Source organism: Leopardus geoffroyi, chromosome A1 (genome assembly GCF_018350155.1).
Source record: "Leopardus geoffroyi isolate Oge1 chromosome A1, O.geoffroyi_Oge1_pat1.0, whole genome shotgun sequence".
Lineage (NCBI taxonomy): Eukaryota > Metazoa > Chordata > Mammalia > Carnivora > Felidae > Leopardus > Leopardus geoffroyi.
Window position 1 is genome coordinate 123,748 of NC_059326.1, and position 16,719 is coordinate 140,466.

At 41.9% G+C, this 16,719-nt stretch overlaps 1 protein-coding gene and 1 pseudogene across 2 annotated transcripts in view; both read left to right on the plus strand.

The window, feature by feature from the left end:
- Positions 1 to 16,719, plus strand: part of LOC123584420 (zonadhesin-like) — a 63,777-nt gene that overhangs the window by 4,172 nt on the left and 42,886 nt on the right. The gene's annotated exons all lie outside the window — the stretch shown is intronic.
- Positions 71 to 9,991, plus strand: LOC123598395 (annotated as a pseudogene).

A 16,719-nucleotide genomic window follows, 5' to 3' on the forward strand; every position in this document is an offset into this window, starting at 1 on the left:
TCTCCGAGTCCTGTGGATGTGGCTGCAGTAAATCACAAGGGCCTGAAGGCTTGAGGATGACCTTCCACACATGTCCACACCTCAGCTTCTCCACGAAACGCACGGTGCCCTTCTTCCAGGCTTCAACCTGCGCATTGGAAGGCCTAAAGGGCCCCGGGACCCCCCTGCTGAGTGGACCCAGGTGTGAGTGCTGCACCCCTGCCTGCCTGTTGCCCCCCATGGGCACCTGGACTGCTGACGGCCATTCTCTGCTGTGTGAAGTGTTGGGAATGGGAATGATGGTCCTGGATCAAAATAAAAGTTTCTCAGGGTGGAAATATGGGGCTTGGCCCCAGTGATTATAGCATTCAGGGCCTGAGGCTGGGGGAGGTAGCTGGGAGATAATGGCTAGTGAGACCACACTGAACAGATTCAATAATAAACATCAGGATGGGCCCAACCCCAGGGTACTAGGCAAGTTCCCCCAGGTGTGAAAGAGAAGATGGACAGATGGGCTTCTGGAAACTGCCCCCATCACCACATAATGGACTAGTTCATCTTAGTATCTGAGTCTCCCTCACTCAGACATTCAGCTGGACACAGAGAAATGGGTGGGCCCTAAAAAGGACTGCTGGCTGCTCCTCCCTGCCCCCCACCATTTGGACGGATCCACGCCAGGCATAATAACCAAGCAGACTGATTTCAGACAGGTAAAAAATCCCCAGATGGGTTACACAGTCAGATGGGCCCCCAATCAGGACAAATACATAACCATACACCTAGACAGCCAGATTTCAGAGGACAGTCCACAGCCGGATGGATGGACCTCCAGTCAGATTAATAAACTAACACCTTGACAGATCACATCCAGCAAGAGAAACCATCAAAAAGACCCCTCTCCCAGATAGGCAGCTAGCCAGATACCAGTCAGATGGACCTCTAGGTGGACAGACTTCCCAGACAGACATAAGCAAATCCTTAGCTGAACAGACACACAGACATCTTCTCAGCTAGACAGACCCACCCCCAAGTGGGCAGACAGACTGACAGACCTAGTCAAACAGACTCCCAAGTAGCCAGATGGACTCCTAGCCAGCCAGATAGACCCTTGATTGCATAGACACCCCAACCAGCCAGACAGCCTTCCAACCAGGCAGATAGGTGGACTTCTAGACAGGTGGTTAGTCCCCACCAACTCATCAATTCCACAAAGCCCACAATTTAGCAGACAGATTGATGCACCACCATCTGGGAAGACTGCCAGGTAGATCCCCAAGCAGTCAACAGGCCAGAAAAGTAGACGGACCCTCAGGTAGATAAGCATCCTAAGCTAGACAGATGGCCCACTGTCCAGACCATCTACCAGCTGGGTGTACGTTGCAAATCAGCGGGTCCTTTGAATAGGCTAGATCCCTGCTAGCCGATAGGGCCCCATTGGATGGATGAACTTCTAATTAGACACATGACAGATGACCCCAGCCAGACAGTGAGACACTATGCCCAGTCAGAGATCAACGGACCCCCAAGCCAAGCTGGACAGATAGAACCCAAACCAGAGGAACAGATGGACCCCCATCTGGAGAGATGAATGGACCCCCAACAAGTCAGACCCTATTTAGACCCTAGTCAGACAGAAAGACCCCAAACCAGGCTGATTCTGAGCTGTTCACATAGACCCCTAGCCAGACAGACCCCCAGCCATTGAACTGGATGCCAGATGCACCAGTTTGGCACAAATCTATGGCTAGTGAGACAGACATCTAGCCTCACAGACAGATGGACTGACCCCAGACTGACAGATCAGTGTGTAGCCAGATCGGCTGATAAACCTCCAAGTAGATAGCTGGATAAATGAACTCCAGACAGACTGAATCTCAACTTCACAAGATCCTCAGGAAGACCCCTGGCTAGACACAACCACAGACCCTCAGCCAGTAGGATTGCAGCCAGACAGATCTCCAACTAGGCAGGTAGACACTCTGTGAGCCAGAGAGATCTCCAGCTGGACAGACAAAAATGAGCCACCCAGACAAAACAGTCCTTCATCAAGATAGATTTTAAACCAGACAACCCCAGGTGGACAGAAAGACAAGAGTAAATTTATACTTGATGCTCCTAAACCCTGATCTTGCTCTGTGAACCACTCTCCCCATGTTATCTTCCTAACAATGTCTAGTTCATCCAGGTGGATTCCCAGCCACTCTTCCCCAGCACAGTGCCCTCCCAAGGCTATTGGAAAGTATCCTGTGTCTGTGATGAGCATGGGCCACTGAGGCCTTCACCTGCCACCTGCCACCTGCCCAGCCACACCCACACCCCTCACACAGTTACTGTGAGAATTCAGTAAAAGAGGGAATATAAAGATTTAGTTCAGGAGCTTAATGCTTGATAAATGTTAGATCATAATCATGTCTGGGCCCCTGTATTCAATATTGGTTCTGAGACAAGTCATTTGCCCTTTGAGTGTTGGTAAAAGGAAGTGAAACTTGCCTTGGTGCTTGCTGGCATTGGACTTAATTTGTCAAGTGCTGTAAGGTCTCTGTACAAGATGCAGTGAACCAGCAGAAACCAGGAATTTGCAGAGAAACCTAGGGATTCTCCAGTTTAATGGGGAACGGGAGGCCAGCATCACCTGGAGTCCAAACTGTCAGGCAGAAATTGGAGCTGACCTTTATGGAAAGAGGCAGGAAGGGAGACCCACGGCTGCTGGTAAAAGAGGAAAGTTGAGGTGTCATTTAGAGTATAAACTGGCCTCACCAGCCAGTTAATTTGGCTCCAGAGACCAGAAGGGGAAAAGCAGCAGTATCTTGGAAGAGAAGCAGCCCATGGCAGAAGGAAGAGGCATATTTCCCTCCTCAGGGGAGGGAAATCCATGCCAATTGGAGTATTGGTCTCTGGGGTCTGTTTTGAGGCCAGTACCCACTCAGCCCAGTTTCCTGCCAGACACTATGACTATGGGGTACAGTAGACAGATGTAGGTAAGATTTTCTTATTGACTAAGTCTAAGGTTGAACTCTTTGCAATTCTTAGCTGCCCATTCAAGACTGAATGAAGGGTTTTTCTGCTTTTATTATCTGAGGAAGGTGATCAGCAACATAGAAAGTCTGTAGGCTTGCAAGGCAGAACATGCAGGAGAGTGTTGGGTGGGGCCATTTCCATATTTTATCTCATTTAATCTTTAAAATAATATTTATGAGTAAGTATGGCCACCGAGCCCATTTTGCAGATGCAGAGGAGACTCAGAGAAGATGGCTGTTAGTTTGAGATTCACACCTAGATTTAGGTCTCACTGTTTGGTGGTATAGAAATACATGGCTCTGAGCTACAGAAGCCCTGAATCATTAAATGAATATAAGTAGCTAGCACTGAGTGCTTGGTATGAACATGGCCTGAATGATTAATCTCCAGAGCAATCCATGCACACAGGTAAGTTTGTTATCCCCACTTTACAGAAGCCATGAATAACTGCAATGAACACAGCATCGTTTGATATGTCTTTAAGTTGGCCTGTATCATAGTGATTAATAGCTTGGATTCAGTCACTTACGAGTGCTATGATTTTGAGCAAAGTTTTCAGTTTTTCTCTGGTTCGGTGAGTTTCCTACTCTGTAAATGGAGGAAAATGTTACTTTTATCATAGGGCCACCACACGAATGCTTAATCAGACAGAGCAAGAGTGAATCTAGATTTTTTGTAACACACATAGAAAAGGAGATTTCTTATTTTTTCATGGATTATTCCCAAAATAAAACAATTCTAGATAGTCCTAGTCTTGGTTAGGAGTTGTATTTTAAGTCAGTGGGCAGAAAAATGGTTTACTCATCATAGGTTATTGAGATAAGTAGTCGTTGAGGAAAAAAGTTTGAGCCATACATCATACCTTAGAGCAGTACAGATCCTAAATGTATCAGATTTAAATATAAAATATTAGGGACGCCTGGGTGACTCAGCCAGTTAAGTGTCCAACTCTTGATTTCAGCTCACAGTTAATGAGATCAAGCCCCAGATTGATTAGCGCAGAACCTACTTGGGAGTCTCTCTCTTCCTCTCTCTCTGCCCCTCCCCAAATCATGCTTTCTCTCTCTCAAAATAAATAAACATTAAAGTATATATATAATATATTTATATATATATAAAATTTTAAACCATAAGTATTAGAAGAAATTATGGGAAATTTTCCTTATAATCTTGGACTGCAGCAGTCCTCGCTAAGTATGGAAAGACAAATCAGAAGCCCAAAAGAAATGTAAATAAATTTTAATACTTAAAAATATTTCAACCTCACAAAAATTACCGTAAGCACAGTCAGAAAATTAATGACAAATGTGAAAAAAATTTACAACTGAGATCAAACAAAAGGCTAATTTTCTGACATATAAAAAGCTCCTAAGAACTAAGGCCCAAAGCTCAAAACAAACATAAGGTCAATATATGAATTATCTAGTAAGTGATAATTGTTTTATTTATTTTATGGCACATTTCTCTTATACAACTTGGTCCAGGGGACATAAATCCTTTGGAAAATATGAGAAAGATAAGTGTTTGTTAAGCCATACCAGCATTCAAATCAATTTCAGATGTTTTAATAACTGCAGACTGTCCAAACATAAACACAAAGTGCATTTGAAAGTGATTTCAGTGGGATGCCATAGATTTCAAACATACCTACAGCTGTGCAACCTTGCTTTAAGGAAGACTTCTCCAAGAGATCTGTCCTGGGGCGCCTGGGTGGCTCAGTTGGTTAAGTGTCTGACTTTGGATCAGGTCATGATTTCATGGCTCATGAGTTCAAGCCCTGTGTCGGGCTCTGTGCTGACAGCCTGGATCCTGCTTCAGATTCTGTGTCTTCCTCTCTCTCAGCCCCTCCCCTGCTTCTGCATGTTCTCTCTCTCTCTCTCTCTCTCTCTCTCTCTCTCTCTCTCTCTCAAAAATAAACAAACATTAAAAAGAAAAAAGAGAGGTCTATCTGTCTTTCTGTTTTGGGATTGACAACTGACAAGGTTAACAGGCTGACTGCCATGACCTCTCCAGCCCCAAACGCTACTTCAAATACCAGAAATAAGAATTTGCATATTATTTCACTTAACTTACACTAGAGAACAAGACCCCAGTTTTAAAAACTTCTGTGTTCCCCCATGGGTTTAGCAGAGTTTTGGGTCAGTGAATATTTATTGAAATTAATAAGAAAGGAAGACTGTTGGTGAGAAAGAGCTCTAAAGTATAACTGTGCCTGCATTTGAACAGAGCCTCAATTGGGGTTAGACAGGGCAAATGCTCTTATATTGAATACTTAAACAGAAAGAACTCAAAATGCTTTCCGTGGGGCTTTGGCAAAGACCCAAGGCTCTTGCTGTATATTTTCCATTATTCTGAATTGGAATGCATTACAATGTAAGTATTTTCTCCTCTGAGCTCATAAATACAGTTAGTAACTCCTGCAAAAGGAGCAGCCACTTTTAAAGATGTCACTGAATGTAATGAAATTTAGTCGGAAGCGAATTAACTGGATGCCTTCCAAAAGTACATAAAAAGATATCAAGACTTTTACCTGCAAAAAGTAACCGGGAGCAGGGGGAGGGGGGGCGGGGGCCTGGGTGGCGCCTGGGTGGCTCCGTGGGTTGAGGATCTGACTTCGGCTCAGGTCATGATCTCCTGGTCAGTGAGTTGAAGCCCCACCTCAGGCTCTGTGCTGACAGCTCAGAGCCTGGAACCTGCTTCAGACTGTGTGTGTGTCTCTCTCTCTGCCCCTCCCCCGCTCACACTCTGTTCTGTCTCTCAAAAATGAGTAAACATTTAAAAAAATGTAAAGAGTAGGGTTCATTATCCTAGTAGTATGTTAAATGTATTAATTCATTTAATACTCCCAAAGAGGTTAAGTACTATTTTTATCCCTATTTCATAGATTTAAAAAACTTAGGTGGAGAAGTTAAGCAATCCAAGGACACACAGCTAGAAAATAGCAGAGATGTGTTTCAAATCTAGGCATTCTGGTTAAAAAAAAAAAAAAAAAAGTTAGCCATACCTAAAAGCCCAAAGTTGAACTTTTTCCACCCTGACCTTCCTTAAATAGGTCAGGGGCCCCATGAGAATGTGGGATCAGCTGTTCTACAGCTATCAGGAAATGTTTCAGATTTGCATTGTCGTTTGTACAGTGGATGCTTTTATAGCAACATAAAAAATATCAACACTGTGATATTGTGACTTACAGTAAATATATATTTTGGGCTTCATCTACCAGCCCCTGGCTTCCAGCTCCTAAAACCTTTGCAATTTCCTAAGCAATAAAAGCAACAGGAGCATCTTTTGTAATAATATTTGACCTTTGGTCCTCAATTCCAGAAATTTCTTCAGAGCCAAAAAGTGAAATGGGTGTCATGTTATTCATAATAAGGCCTTCTACCATACTTGAGTTTATGTTAATTAAATGACTTTTGGAAAGCCTCTAAGTAACTAGGTTTGGAAGCTGGTTGCCAGGGAAACCAACCATATGATTAAAGGGTTGGAACAGTCAGCCCCACCCCTGACCTGCAGTGAGGTGAGGTGAGGTGGTACCTGGAGATTATTAAATCCAGTCACCAATGGCCAGTAATTTAATCAGCCATGCCTATGCAATGAACCTCCAAAAACATCCCTGAACTGCCAGTTTGGACAGCTTCCAGGCTCGTAGACCAGCATGCATCCACATTCTGGGATGGTGACACACCCTAAACGCCATAGGGACAGAAAGTCCTACATTTGGGACTATTCTGGATCTCACTGTATGTGTCTCTTCATTTGGTTGCTCATTCATATACTTTGTAATAAATCCTTAAACTAGTAAGTAAATTGTTATTCCTGAGTTATGTGAGCTACTCTACCAAATTAATGAAACCTAAGGAGGGGGTTGTGGGAACCTCCAATTTATAGCCAGTCAGCACAGGTAACAATGTAGACTTGAAATTGGCATCTCAAGGGGGCTCTCGAGAAGATGGTGGCATAGGAGGACGCTGGGTTCACCCTGTCCTGCTGATCACTTAGATGCCACCCACCTCTGCCTAAATAACCCAGAAAACCGCCAGAAGACTAGCAGAACAGACTCTCTGGAGCCAAGCGTAGAGGCCCACGGAAGAGGGTAGGAAGGGTGGAGAGGCAGTGTGAGCTACACGGACTGGCGGGAGGGAGCTGGGGTGGTGGGGGGGCAGCCCCTCTGGCAAGGCAGAGCCCCTGAGTCTGACTTGCAAAAGCGGAGGGGCCGGACTGCGTGAGTTCTGACAGCCAGCGGGACTTCACATCTGGAATGTTAAAAGTCAACAGCTCTGCTCGGAGAGCGGGAGGGCGAGAGGACACTGGGAGGGAGAGGTGTTGAGCCCTGGAGGACAGAACTCAGCTCGGTGGGGGAACAAAGGCTCTGGCCAGCGCCATCTTCCTCTCCCATCCCCCAGCCGAAGTCCCAAAGGGAACCAGTTCCCCTCACGAACTTGCTTGCACCACGCAAACACCCAACACTGTGCTTCTGTGGATCCATCCTTCCAACAGGTCTACCTGCCTCCCTCCCAGTGCTGCAGGGCCCCTCCTGCTGGGGACCACCAAGGGCAAAGCGAGCTAAGCCTGCCCCTCCCACCCCTGTGCACTTTGCGGATCCACCCCGGCTAATATGCCAGATCCCATCAAAGCAGCACCACAAGCCCGGCAGTGTGCAAGCAGCCCAGACAGGGGCCACACCACTCCACAGCGAATCCTGCCCCTGGGACAGGGGAAGATAAGGTACACACCAGTCTGACTGTGGCCCCAGCGGTGGGCTGGAGACAGACATTGGGTCTGACTGCGGCCCCGCCCACAAACACAAGTTACTCCAGACAGCACAGGGGAGGAGCCCTGCAGTTCCACACCATTCCAGGGACTATCCAAAATGACGAAATGGAAGAATTCTCCTCAAAAGAAACTCCAGGAAGTAGCGACAGCTAACGAATTGATCAAAAAACGATTTAAGCAATATAACGGAACAAGAATTTAGAATAATAGTCGTAAAATTAATCGCTGGGCTTCAAAAAAGTATAGAGGACTTTTGGAATTCACTAAGAACATGTATGAATCATATAAGAAAGCCCAAATGAGCTCATCCTAGCCTGGGATGCTTCAGGCCATGACATTACAGAGGACTCTATGCTGATCCATGAGTACTACACGGGAAGCCCCCAACCATTCACCTCATTGTGGACATGAGCCTCGAGATTGGCTGTGTGAGCATCAAGGCCTATTTCAGCACTTTAATGGTGTCCCTGGGAAGACCAAGGGGGTGATGTTCATACCTCTATTAGTGAAATATGCACATTATGTCTAAACACATTGAGTTGAGCTGATCATGGAGTCCTGTTTTAGCCCCAACCAGGTGACCAGACTCTCAAGCGACTTTCAGCAAGTAGGAGGGACATCGGCTTGCATATAGGATGCCCCGAGCACAGTATTGCAGTATGCAGAGGATGTGCTGTCTGGAAAGGTATCAGCTGACAATACTGTGGGCCACTTATTGATGAGTCTGGTTAACTAAGTACCCAGGATAATTCCCGATAACTTTGAGACCATGCTCAATAGCAACATCAATGACCTGTTGATGGTGACCTACCTGACCACTCTCACACAGTCACAGATTGTCCTCAGTGAGAAACTTGTAAGCCTTCAAATGGGCCCTAAGTAGTACTCCTGCCAGGCTTGGCCACCCTAGGACCAGAATGGAGTGAAACAGGATGGTTTCCTCGTGGTTTGAGTCAGACTGAGTCAGTCAACTACTTGTGACTCTAAATAAACATAACCTACCTTTGTAGATAAAGAGAGAAAGAGAAAGAGAGGGAGAGAGAGAGAGAGAGAGAGAGAGAAACTAGAATATAAAGGATTCAGCCCTAGAACTCTGCCAAATGGCAGGGGAGCAGCTGAAACTCACTCTGGATCAGAGGGACTAAGGAGTTCCATGATTACCATTTTCCCTCCACCATGACAGCATGGACAGGAGCAGGGTTTGGGCATCCTAGCTGGTCTACTGCCTCAGTGGGCCCCAGGCTCCTAGCCCATACCAACCACAGCCATCCTACCAAGGCAGTCTCAGCATGGCACATACTAGAAAAATCCCCGGCATGGTGCATACTGGAACACATACTGAAACAGCTCCAGCCATCTTGCCTAGGTAACACAGGTACAAACCTCAGTATACCTTCAGCACAGAGAGCTTAGGACTGTCCCAGCCATGTCCACATCAGCTTCAGCTGTTCTACCAAGATGCCTTCTGAATGAAGAGGGCAAGGGTTTTAAAAAACAAGGATAGGTTAAGGGATCTCTTGGATAATATCACACAAACAAATATTCACATTATAGGGGTCCCAGAAAAAAGAAGACAGAAAGGAGCAAAAAAATATTTGAAGAAATAATACTTGAAAACTTCCTTAGCCCGGGGAAGTAAACAGACATCAAGGTTCAGGAAGCACAGAGAGTTTCAAGTAAGATGAACCCAAGGATTTCCACACCATGACACATAACAATGAAAATGTGAAAGATTAAAGATAAGGAGAGAATTTTAGAAGAAACAAGAGAGAAGCAACTACTTATTTATGAGGGAAACCTTATAAGACTAAAGCTGATTTTTCAGCTGAAATTTTGCAGGCATTATATATTCAAAATGCTGAAAGAAAAAAACCTACAACCAAGAAGACTCTACCTTGCAAGGTAGAATTAAGAATCAAAAGAGAGAAGAAGAGTTTCCCAGACAAACAAAAGTTAAAGGAATTACCACTAAACCAACCTTACAAGAAATGTTAAATGGAATTCTCTAAGTGGAAAGAACAGGCCATAATTAGAAGAAAATTATGAAAGGAAATAATTTCATGAGTAAAAGCTAACATACAGAAAAGGTAGTAAAGCAATCACTTATGAAGCTAGTATTAAGGTTACAAGATGAAAGTAGTAAAATCATTTATATCTAAAAAATTAGTTAAGGGGACCCACAAAATAAAATGATGTAAAATATGATAACATATACATAAGATGTGGAGGAGAGCAAAAAAGACTTCTTTTAGAATGAGTTTGGGGGTGTGTCTGGGTGGCTCATTCGATTGGATGTTTGACTATTGATCTCAGTTCAGGTCTTGATCTCAGGTTTGTGAGTTCAAGCCCCTCATAGGGCTCCATGGTGTGAAGCCCATTTTTATTTATTTATTTATTTATTTATTTATTTATTTATTTATTTAATTTTTTTTTATTTTATCTTTGAAGCCTACTTAAAAAGAAAAGTTAGAATGAGTTTGAACTTAAGTGACCATCAACTTAATATAGACTGCTATATACTAAGGACATTACATATAGACCATATGGTCACCACAAAACAAAATCATATAATAGATAGCAAAAAATAAATAGAAATAAAGCCAAGCATTACATTTAAAAAGTCATCAATCACAAGGAAAGAGAGCAAGAGAAGAAGGAAAAAACAAATAAGAACTACAAAAACAACCAGAAAACAATTCAATAAATAGCAATAAGTACATACTATCAATAATTAATTTAAATTTACATGGTCTAAATGCTCTAATCAAAAGACATAAGGTAATAGACTAGATTAAAAAAAAATAAGACCCATCCATATACTGCCTACAAGGGACTCATTTCAGACATAAAGACAAGTATAGACAGAAAATGAAAGGATGGAAAAAGATATTCCTTGCAAATGGAAGTGAAAAAAAAAGAAAATATTGGTAGCAATATTTGATCAGACAAAATTGACTTTAAAACAAAGACTGTAACAAGAGAAAGGGCACTACATAATGACAAAGAGGTGAATCTAGCAAAAGGATATAACAATTATAAATATCTATGCACCCAAAATGGGAGCACCCCTAAATAATACAAATCAAATATTAACAGATACAAAAGGAGAAATTGACAGTTATACAATAATACCAGGGGACTTTAACACCCCACTTAAATCAATGGATAGATCATCCAGACAGAAAATGAATAAGGAAACAGTTCCTCTCAACAAAACATTAGACCAGATGGACCTAGCAGGTAATACAGAACATTCCATCCCAAAACAGCAAAATATAATTTTTTCAAGTGCACATGGAACATTTTGCAGAATAGATTACATGTTAGGCCACAAAACAAGTCTCAATAAATTTAAGAAAGTTGAAATTATATTAAGCATTTTTTCCAACCACAATGCTTTTTTGTGTGACTCTATATCCTTGTTTATTATTTTAATTTTTAAATATAATTTATTGTCAAATTAGCTAACATAAGTGTATACAGTGTGCTCTTGGCTTCAGGAGTAGATTCATGTGATACATCACTTACATGAGCAACACCCCGTGCTCATCCCAACCAACCACAATGCTTTGAAACTAGAAATCAATTACAAGATAAACACTGGAAAAAACACAAACATGTGGAGGCTAAACAACATGCTATGAGGGGCGCCTGGGTGGCGCAGTTGGTTAAGCGTCCGACTTCAGCCAGGTCATGATCTTGCGGTCCATGAGTTCGAGCCCCGCGTCAGGCTCTGGGCTGATGGCTCAGAGCCTGGAGCCTGTTTCCAATTCTGTGTCTCCCTCTCTCTCTGCCCCTCCCCCGTTCATGCTCTGTCTCTCTCTGTCCCAAAAATAAATAAACGTTGAAAAAAAAAATTAAAAAAAAAAGTAATAAACAACATGCTATGAAACAACCAATGAATAAACAAAGAAATTAAAGAAGAAATTTAAAAAAATACATGGAGACAAATGAAAATGAAAACAGAACAGTCCAAAATCTTTGGGACACAGTGAAAGTAGTGCTAAGAGTGAAATTTATAATGACAAAATCCTATCTCAAGAAACAAGAAAATCTCAAGTAAATAATCTAACCATATACCTAGAGAAACTAGAAAAGAAGAACAAAACAAAGCTCAAAGTTAGTAAAGGAAGGAAATAATTAAATAACGAAGACCAGAGCAGAAATAAATGAAAAAAAAAAAAAAAAAAAAAAAAAGGAAAGAAAGGGAAAGTAAAAAAAAAAAAAAAAGAATGAAACAAAGAGCTGGCTCTGTGAAAAGATAAACAAAATGATGAACCTTTAGCCGTACTCATAAAGAAAAAAGAAAAGACCCAAATAAATGAAATCAGAAATGAAAGAGGAGAGGGAGAGGAGTTAAGGTGGTGGAGAAGTATGAAGACCCTGGGCTTTTCTTGTCCCTCAAGCAAAGTAGTATTGAGGTCAGATCACCTAGAATACCCAGGAAATCCATCTACAGACTGGCAGAAGGATCTCCACAGTTGGAGGGAGACAGCATGGCAGGTAGAGGTACACGGATGTGAATTGGGAGAGAGAAAAACAGCTGTACTGTGGGGGGGAGAGAACCCATTCCATAGAGAGGCAAAAGGAAGAGAAAGAGAGAGGGGTTGAGAGAGTGCAGCGTTGGGTTCACCCAAGAGGAAAACCTCTCCAGACCACGGACTGGAGAGCAAGAGGTACTGAGTGTCACGTTGCAAACAACATTTGGAGTTCAAATTCTGAGCTTTTGGAAGTGTGAGACTTTGGAGTGAAGCTGTGGCATGCACTCCAGGGGAGAAGGAGGACACTGGCCCCAGAGTGCATAGCACTCCCTTCCTGGAGTACCTTTGCAAGTGGGTATACTGCCTCTCCAAGGTCAAAAGACCCTGCAGGCACCAGCCAAAGGCCTTTCATCAGCAGGGGACACAGGGGCATGCAGAGGGCAGATAACCTGGTTGCTGCTTTTTGCTGTGCTACACCATAGATTCCGTGCACTGCACAGGCATGGGATCATTTTTCTTGGACAAAGGACATCAGACGCATTGTGGGGAGGCTCTACTCTGGAGGAGGGGGGTGGGTCCAAATGGTGCCAGGTAAAGATTTCAAGTTTTGAATCCCAGGTCCATGCCGAATATGTGGACCAGGACACACTGACTGCCCTTGCTATTCTGTGAGGGCTTACTGAACAGAATGGGTGTGAGATCCTCTGTCCAAGGACAAGAGAGTAGGTGGAGCCATTTCCCCCCTTACTACCAACATGATGGGACTTTAGAGAGCAACAGAGCAGCCCTCAGTGGAGGTGGGAACTGCTGACACCAAATCCCAAACCCCTGTGCCTGGCAACTGCGTATTTACTGGGGCAGGTCTGACTCTTAGCCAGTGCAGCAGGCTTCTCCAGAAGATCAGCACAGGCAGAACCCTGCATGCACCAAGTCTACTACCATAGAGTGCTTCAAAGCATCACCTGCCGTTCTGGTGGAAATAGGACAAGGCTTAATTTTTTTCTTTTCTTCTACTTCTTTTTTTTCCCCTTTGAAACCAGGCTTACAGTTTTTTGTTTGTTCATTTCCTTTTCTCTTTTTTTTTTTTTTTTGCCTTTTTTCTCTTTTTTTCCCTTTTCTCTTTTTTCTTTCTGTTCTGTTTTCTTTTTTCTTTCCCTTACTTTTTCTTTGGAATTGGGTTTATACTTGTTTTTTTTTTTTTTTTAATTGTCTGTTTAGGTTTTTTTTCATTCCTTTCCTTATTTGTTTTCTTTTTTTTTTAGTGGGGAAATCAGGCCTTTTTTTCTAGGCTTATTTTAACAAACAAATTAAAACATACCTAATTAAAGTTCCAAATACTCCCCACTGCAAGCTAGGAGGAGCTCTGCAGAGGACTGACCAGTGGGAAAGAGCAGCGAAAACAACAGCGAAGTGCACACAACATACACCAGAAACACTTTCCTGAAGTACCAGGCCCTGGGCAGTGTATGGCCCCTTTTAATATAGCAGTACTCTCAGATTCAGGAAACATAACAAGCTTTTAAAACACACAAAAGACAGAAACTTAGCCAAAATGATAAGATAGAGGAATTCTCCCCAAAAGAAAGGTCAAGAAGAAATCACAGCCAAGGATTTGCTCAAGACATATATAAGCAATATATTTGAACAAAAATTTACAACAACAGTCATAAGAATACTAGCTGGGCTTGAGAAAGGCATAGAAGACACTAGAGAAACCTTTGCTGTAGAGATAAAAGACCTAAAAACTAGTCAGGCCAAAATAAAAAAAAAAAAAGCTATCACTGAAATGCAAAGCTTACTGGATATATAGTCACAACAAGGATTGAAGAAGCAGAGAAGAGAATGGGTGATAGAACATAAAATTATGGAAAATAATGAAGCTGAAAAGAAGGCGGAACAAAAACTATTAGATCATGAAGGTAGAACCCAGCTATTACATAAAGCACAATAATATCTACAGCATAAGAGTCCCAGAGGAAGAGCTGGGAAAAGAAGCAGGTTTATTTGAACCTCCTTAATCTGTGGAAGGAAAAAAGCATTGAAGTCCAAGAATTACAGGGAAATCCCCTCAAAAGCAACAAAAGCAGGTCTACACCAAAACATATCACAGGAAACCTTACAAAATACAAAGATAAAGAGAATTCTGAAAGCAGCTAGGGACAAAATGTCCTTAACCAACAAGAGTAGAGTAGACATATGGTCAGCAGTAGGCCTGTCCACTGAAACTTGGCAGGCCAGAAGGGATTGCCAGGAAATATTCAATGTTCTGAAAAGGAAAAATATGCAGACAAGAATTCTTTATCCAACAAGGCTGCCATTCAGAATAGAAGGAGAGGTAAAGAGTTTCCCAGACAAACAAAAACTAAGGGAATTTGTGAACACTAAACCAGGCCTGAAAGAAATTTTCAGGGGAACTCTTTGAGTGAAGAAAAAATAAAAAAAAGACCAAAGCAACAAAGACTATAAAGGGCCAGAGAGCATCACCAGAAACACCAACTCTATAGGTTAACACAATGGCACCAAATTCATATCTTTCACTAATCACTCTGAATGTAAATGGAATAAAAGCTCTAATCAAAAGACATAGGGTATCACAATGGATAAAAAAAAGCAATACCCATCTATATTATACCTAAAAAAGACTCACTTTAGACCTAAAGAGACCTGCAGATATAAAGTGAAGGGATGGAGAACCATCTATCATGCTGATAGACATAAAAAGAAAGCCAGAGTAGCCATACTTACATTAGAAACCTAGATTTTGAAACAAAGATTGTAACAAGAAGGGCATTACATCATAATTGAGGGGTCTATCCATCAAGAAGATCTGACAATTGTAAATATTTATGCCCCCAACTTGGAAGAACTAAATATATAAATCAATTAGTAACAAACATAAAGAACCTCATTCATCATAATACCAGAGTATTAGGGGACTTTTAACACCCACTTACAACAAGGAATAGATCATGTGAGCAGAAAATCAAGGGAACAATGACTTTGAATCACACACTGGAATAGATGGACTTAGTAGATATATTCAAAACATTTCATCCTAAAGCAGCAGAATACACATTCTTCTCAAGAGCACATGGAACATTCTCCAGAATAGATCACATATTGGGTTACAAATCGGCCCTTATCAAATACAAAAAGACCAAGATCATACCATTTATATTGTCAGATCATAACACTATGAAACTTGAAGTCCACAAGAAAACATTTGGGAAGTCCACAAATACATGGAGGTTAAAGAACATCCTACTAAATCATGAATTGGTTAACCAGGAAATTAAAGAAATTTTTAAAAATACATGGAAGCAAATGAAAATGAAAACACAACAGTCTAAACCCTTTGGGATGCAGCAAAGGCAATCCTAAGACAGAAATATATTCTATAAATTTTTTTAATGGTTGTTTATTTTTCAGAGAGAGAGAGAGAGAGCCAGAGCATGAGTGGGGTAGGGGCAGAGAGAGAGGGAGACACAAAATCTGAAGCAGACTATCAGCACAGAACCCAGCACAGGGCTCGAATTCGTGAACAACGAGATCATGACCTGAGCTGAAGTCAGATGCTTAACAGACTGAGCCACCTGGGCATCCCAAGGGAATATATTGTAATTCAGGCCTATCTCAAGAAGCAAGAAAGATCCCAAATACACAACCTAACCTTACGCATAAAGGAGCTAGATAAGGAACAGCAAACAAAGCATAAAACCAGCAGAAGAAGGGAAATAATAAAGATTAGAGCAGGAAAAAAAATGATATGTAAACAAAAAAAAGTAGAAGATATCAGTTAAACTAAGAGCTGGTTCTTTGAAAGAATTAACAAAATTGATAACCCCCTAGCCAGACTTACCAAAAAGTGAAGAGAAAGGACCCAAAGAGATAAAATCATGAATGAAAGAGGAGAGATCATAATCAACACGACAGATATACAAACAATTATAAGAGAATACTATGAAAAATTATATGCCAACAAACTAGGCAATATGGAAGAAATGGACAAATTCCTAGAAACTCACAATCTACCAAAATTGAAACTGGGAGAAATAGAAAATCTGAACAAACTCCATAACTGGCAAAGAAATTGAATCAGTAGTCAAAAATTGCCCAAGAAACCAGAGTCCTGGGCCAGATGACTTCCCAGGGGAATTCTAGCAGACATTTAAAGAAGAGTTAATACTATTCTCAAACTGTTCCAAAAAACAGAAATAGAAGGAAAACTTCCAAACTCATTCTACAAAGCCAGATTTGCCTTGGTTCCAAAACCAGGCAAAGACCCCACTTTGAAAAGAATTACAGGCCAATATCCCTGATGAACATGGGTGCAGAATTTCTCAACAAGATCTCAAGATCTCAAGATCTCAAGCAAATCAAATTCAACAGTACATTAAAAGAATTATTTTAATGTACTGTTTGCCTCCCTCTCTGTTTTCATATTATTGTTCCTTCACTTACTCTATGT